This window comes from Sapajus apella, unplaced genomic scaffold, assembly GCF_009761245.1.
Source record: "Sapajus apella isolate SASKATOON/1434 unplaced genomic scaffold, GSC_monkey_1.0 scaffold132, whole genome shotgun sequence".
Lineage (NCBI taxonomy): Eukaryota > Metazoa > Chordata > Mammalia > Primates > Cebidae > Sapajus > Sapajus apella.
The window spans coordinates 92,382-98,460 of NW_022437072.1; positions in this window are offsets into that span (position 1 = coordinate 92,382).

Below are 6,079 nucleotides of genomic sequence, written 5' to 3' on the forward strand. Positions count from 1 at the left end.
CAATAATATGCTGACAGTGAGAAAATCATTTAATTTTTCTCATTTTTAACTCTCTCAACTGTGGGATGACGCTCGTCCACAGCTGTGATGGAAACTGCCTTTCCAAAAATTATGAATGTGAAAGAAATATGACTTAATTCCATCTTGCTTCTGACCTCCAAACTGCCCTTGTTCATTCCCGGGCATAGTCCAAGCTTACTATGGGAGGAATTTAATTTATAGTTTAAAACCAAGATGATAACAGCCCCTTTCCAAAACTAACCCACTCCTGACTCAGGAACTGAAACCACCTTCGTAAAACTAGCCCAGTTTGCTACAAGGTTAAAATTATGGCTCTGGAATTATGAAGCCAGAGGTCACAAGATTTGTAATCTCCCCAACTGCTCCTGTAGATAACATCACTATCGTAAAACCCAAGATTTGTGTTTGAGGTGTGTTTTCGACCCTGCATTCTGATGGACCAGGTGGCACCACCTGGAGTAGCAATCCATACTAAGAAACTTCCTTCACTGGTCTTGTGACCCCACCCAGGAACCTCAGGGCAAGAAGACAGCTTAGACTCCCTAGGATTTCATCCCTAATGCAAAAGATAGCCTTCTCCATTCCTAGGCTTCCGCCTGCCAAACTGTCCTTGAGAAACCCTAGCCTCTGAATTTTCCAGGAGGCTCATTTGAGTAATAAACTCCCGTCCTTCTTCTTGGCTAGCCCTCCAATGGTTAAACTTTGTTTCTACTGGAATGCCACTGTTCCAGAGGCAGGTGTTGCAAAACAGCGTGACCCATCCTAAGAAGGGCAAGAATGCGGAACATCTGGAGTTCAAATGGTAAGCGATGAGTTGAGAAAAGAGGCTGAAAAGATGGTTAGGGGCCGCATCAGGAAGCTGACGGAAGCTTTCTGTTTGTCATCAGGGAATGAGAACAGGCAAAACTGGAAGGCCCTGAAGATCATTTCCTCTTTTTCATCTGAGTTTAGGGAGAATTTTGCCTAACAGTTTGTGACATAGCTCAGCAGAAAAATGTATTAGGCTGGCGTGAAAGTAATGACAAAGATCACAATGACTTTCGCACCAACCTCGCAGTGAACTCTAGTTCTCCCTTTCTTAATAAGTCATTGCCTCGTCCGGGACACTCCCATTGTACACAGACGCTTTCTCTCCTTCTTTCCTTATAAAGATGTTGAGTGGATGAGGTGAGGTCGCTCTCCTGGAGCCTTTTATGATGTGTCATGCACACTCATGCCTGTGACGAGCTTTCTGTGTGGAATAATGCAAGTGTCAAAGAAAATATGTGCTTTGCTGCTTCTCTGCCTGTGAGCTACCTTAACAAATAATATTTAACATTTTCACTGGGTGATGTGAGGAATGTGTGTGTCCTTTTCACCTGTGCATTACAGAAAGAGAATAAATTTGGTTTCTGTAATATTTTATTCATTCCTATTACTCTCAGTAGTAGGAGTATTTTTATTTTAACATGATCAACTGGCATTTTAAAAAGATATGGCTGGGTGTGGTGGCTCACTCCTGTAATCCCAGCACTTTGGTAGGCCACGGTGGGCCGATCATTTGAGGTCAGGAGTTCGAGACCAGCCTGACCAACATGGTGAAACACTGTTGGAGTATTATAAATTTAGGAAGACAAGTGTGATCCAGGATTGGCAGTGTTGGTGTGTTAAAAAAATAATAATAATTAAATTACTATGATTGAGAGTAGTTTGGGGATAACTGTGAAAAACAAATCTTGGTTGATTTCTGGTATATAAATTCTTTTCATATTCCCTTACCTCATGCTTTTTATCAAATTTATTCTCACAATATCTAGTAAAATATTTTTGCTGATTTTGATGCTTGATAGGTATCAAAACATGGATGTTTCCTACATAAAACCAAACATTCACACTTTCAGGCAGAACTCATTAGGCAATTAGTCCTTTATTTGTAAAGCTATATTTATTTGGTTCAAAGGTTTACGTTTTTCACTGAATCCACAAGACAATTCTATTTCCCTCTAATTTTAATCTGTTTCTCTTTCTTACAAAATGTATCTGTTGAAGAACTGTGCTGCAGTTGCCCCCACGGTCTGAGCTCTGCTGACTGCATATTTATGGTGCAGCTCAACGTGATCTTCTGTCTCCTGTCCTGCCATTTCTACTCATTGGCAGCTGGGTCCAGAGAATGAATCATACTTAAGTTTGGTCTTTTTAAAAACCTGTAAGTAGGGTATAGCAAGGCTACAAAAAGCACATAATTTTGCCATGTCTTTATGTGATCTTAACAGCCATTGAATCACAATACCTAAGTTTAATCATCTGTTAGGGGTTAAAATTATGAGATTCTAATGAAATTATTTTATTTTTATGTGTTTGTTAGAATATTTTTATTAAAAAAAAATATCTCATCCAGTATTTTGTTACCCATATCGAGTTAATAGAAAAATGCAGGCTACCTGCTTACTTTTTCACCTTTCCTAAACAATTTTAATAACAATGGATTCAGTTCTATTGATAATCTGAAAGTAGGCAATTCTTTTTTGATATCATTATGTACTTATAGATATAAATAAGTTTGATCTGATCAATTCATTGCAATTATTAAAATTATTGAAGTTCAAATGCTGTCATTTTGGTTAGTGGAAACCCCACCAAATTCCTGAAGAATTTTTTAAATCAATCAGTCTTTGACAGCTTATTTGCTAACTGACATGACAATATTTGCTAGGCTCCACCTGCCTGTTTCCTGTCTGAGACCTGGAATCAGTGATGTCTTCAGCAAATCTAGTTTTCTGGGAGTGAGAAGTGACATTTCAAGACCACAATCTAGGTCTTATTGCTGCTGCATTAGTCATTGTTTCTAGGTATTTATAGTGGAAAAGAGTAGAAAATACTTCCAGGCAGGAATTATATATACCCCAGATCTCTCCACTATAAAAGATGAGAAACAGTGACCCACACAGCGGCAATTTTCTGTTCACATTGATACTTGCAGTCAAATTTCCAAGACTAAAGTGCTTTAAACTAAACTATTCTCTATTGCATTTGCATTTTCATGTCCCTTATTCCATATTAAGAATTATTTTTCTCAAGGACACAGAATATGATAAATCAGAGCTGCCACTAATTATTCATTTTTAAATTATTTTTAGATTACTAGCACTATCACCATTGTGATTACTAAACTCAAATAAATTAAAGCTAAAAAAGCTTTCTTGAAATATGCCGTATTCTAAAAAGTACAGGAAAACTAATTTCACATGAAAATAATAGCAATGTATAAAGGGCAAATTCTATGCGATGCTATAAGAGAATAAGGAACATAACTATATAAATCCACACATACACAAAATATAAATCTGAAACCTAGCCTCATTTTAATTAGCCTTACTTTCTCCTAATGCCAAGGAAAAGAAGACAAGGATTCCAACTATTAATTTACTGTACTCAAGTGGTAAACCAATGATATTAGACTACAAAAATAAAGTTATGTTAACTGGAAAGGTTGTTAAAACTAATGCTTATTAGTTTAATCTAATTATCTATTGAGAAATATTAAAAAATTAATTTTAAAACTATGATAGAATTATTCAACAATAACAGTAATAATGGAATTCAGGTAACAGAGTATAATATTCATATACAAAAACTGTATATGCATATTATATATGTTTAAAGATGACCTGATTATTATGATTAACTGATACATCCCTTTCTGCCATAAACAGCTTGAAAACTGTAAAAATACACAATACAGTGGTTTTTAGCCACTGAAAATAAACAGCATAGAGAACTGTGATCTGTAACAAAACACAGACAGGCAAAGTAAGCCCTACCTTTCTTTAAAGACTGCAGTGCAGGGAGAGAACACAAATCTCAAATTTAGAATTTAGAAGTTGAGTTTAAGGGGTACTCTTTAAATAGAGCAAAAACGCTAATTTAAGTTGAGGAAACAATTACCTAAATTCAAGAAGAGTGAGGGGCCTGAAATTTACAAAACAAAATACTTTTTAAAAGTCTAAAAATACTACATTAGAGTCCTTTTGAGTCTAGCTGAATACCAAGCAGCTCTGATGAAAAATAAAACTGCGTGAGTACTGACAAAGGATTACCGCCAGGGATATGCGTTAATTTACAGAGCTCATACAGGGTTCAGGTGCTTTTACGTTCCCATCGTCCAGAGTAGAAAAGCCTTATTGAACCCCTGAGAATGCATTAGAGATTTAAGAATCATTATACCTTACTAACTAAAACTACTCTAGATCCAGTATAGCAAATTTAAACACAGGTCTTTAAGACAAAGATGATACACAAATGATTGCTGGTTCAACCAACTTCATCATCATTAAACGGAGACTAAAATAATCCTGATATTTAACGTCATAAAATTCAAAATGCCTAGCATCCAAGAAAAAGTTATTAGAAATCTGAAGAAGCAGGAAAATACGCCATCATTAGTAGAAAAATCACTCAATAAGAGCAGACCCAGAATTAAAGATGAATTTTCAGAACAGGCTTCAAAGCAGCTATTATAAATATTTTTAAGTATTTGAATATGAAGCCAACAAGAGTATAATAAGGACAGAAATGCAAACTATAAAAATGGAACTTATGCAGCTGAAATGAATATTTTACCATATGAGTTTAACAGCAGACTAGCGATTAGAGAAGAAAAGATTAATGAACTTGAAGACATAGGAATTGAAACTGTCTAACCTGAGAAAGAGACAGAAAAGGGGCTGAAAAAATGGAATAGTTGCTTAGTGACCAGTGGAACAGTGTTAAGTCAAAAATATTTTAGGGAATGTCTGAAGATAGGAGATAGAGAAGCAAAAAAGGGAGAACTAGTGCTTTAAATTTTTCAACTTCAATAAATACGAAAGCCCACAAGATCAGGAAGCTCAGCAAATTTCAAGTAGAACAAATACCATTTATATCTTAATCAAAGTTTTAAAAACAGATATAAAAACATTTGAAAAGTAGCCACAGAAGAAGAAAGACATATTAAAATATAGAAAACTAGCACTGATTTCTCAACAGAAATAATGGAGGTCAGAAAACAAAAATGTAACATCTTTCAAAGTCCTAAAGAAAAGAAAAATCAACCTAGAATTATTTCTGGTGAAAATGTTGGAGTTGTCAACATTTTTTTTTTAAATAAGGGAATTAAAAAATATAAAAACTACCATCTCTACTTAATCCATTTCATTATAAAGAACATTTTTACATTATAAAGAACACTTTAACAACAAAAAAGTCAGGAGAGCAAATTCAAAATAGCAAAGTCCTTTATATCAAAAGAATTAAAATAAAGCTGTAAGAAAAAAAATCTTTTCATATTATTTTTCTCCATTTCATCACAGACTGATAAAAATTCAAAGAAAATCTAAAATCATTATATGAATCTTTGCTTAAAACTTTATTTATTTGTTTGTTTGTTTGCTTACTTGCTTGTTTGAGACAGGGTCATGCTCTGCTGCCCAGGCTGGAATAAAGTAACAAGCATGATCTCAGCTCACTGCAACCTACGCCTCCCAGGCTCAACTGACTCTCGTGGCTCTGCCTCCTGAGGGGATTATAGCTGTACACCACCATGCCCGGGTAATTGTATTTTTAGTAGAGATGGGGTCTCACCATGTTCCCCAGGCTGGTCTTAAACTCCTGAGTTCAGGCAATCTGACCACCTTGGCCTCTCAAAGTGCTAGGATTACAGGCATGAGTTACTGTGCCCAGCCTAAAACTATTGAACTAAATGCTTTCTCCTATCTTTTTTAACCATAAAATTCTGATCTACTTCTTATTTTTTTACAATATGTTGAGCCAACATAATTAACATTGCATAATCTCATATCAGTTAAATGTGATTTACTTATGTAATAATAACCATAAGAAAAATACTTTTTTAAGAACTGGGGAAAATATCTCCTAATGTTTGATGTAATATTTTCCCATAACACATTTTAACACGTAGTCCACATGTTTTAAAACTTTTTGAAAAGTTCCTGTGGGAAATGACAGTGTTATTTGGGTCTATTAAAGCATCATTCTGGTTGCACAAACTTGAACTAGAAGTTGCGCTGTGGTAATACTAGTC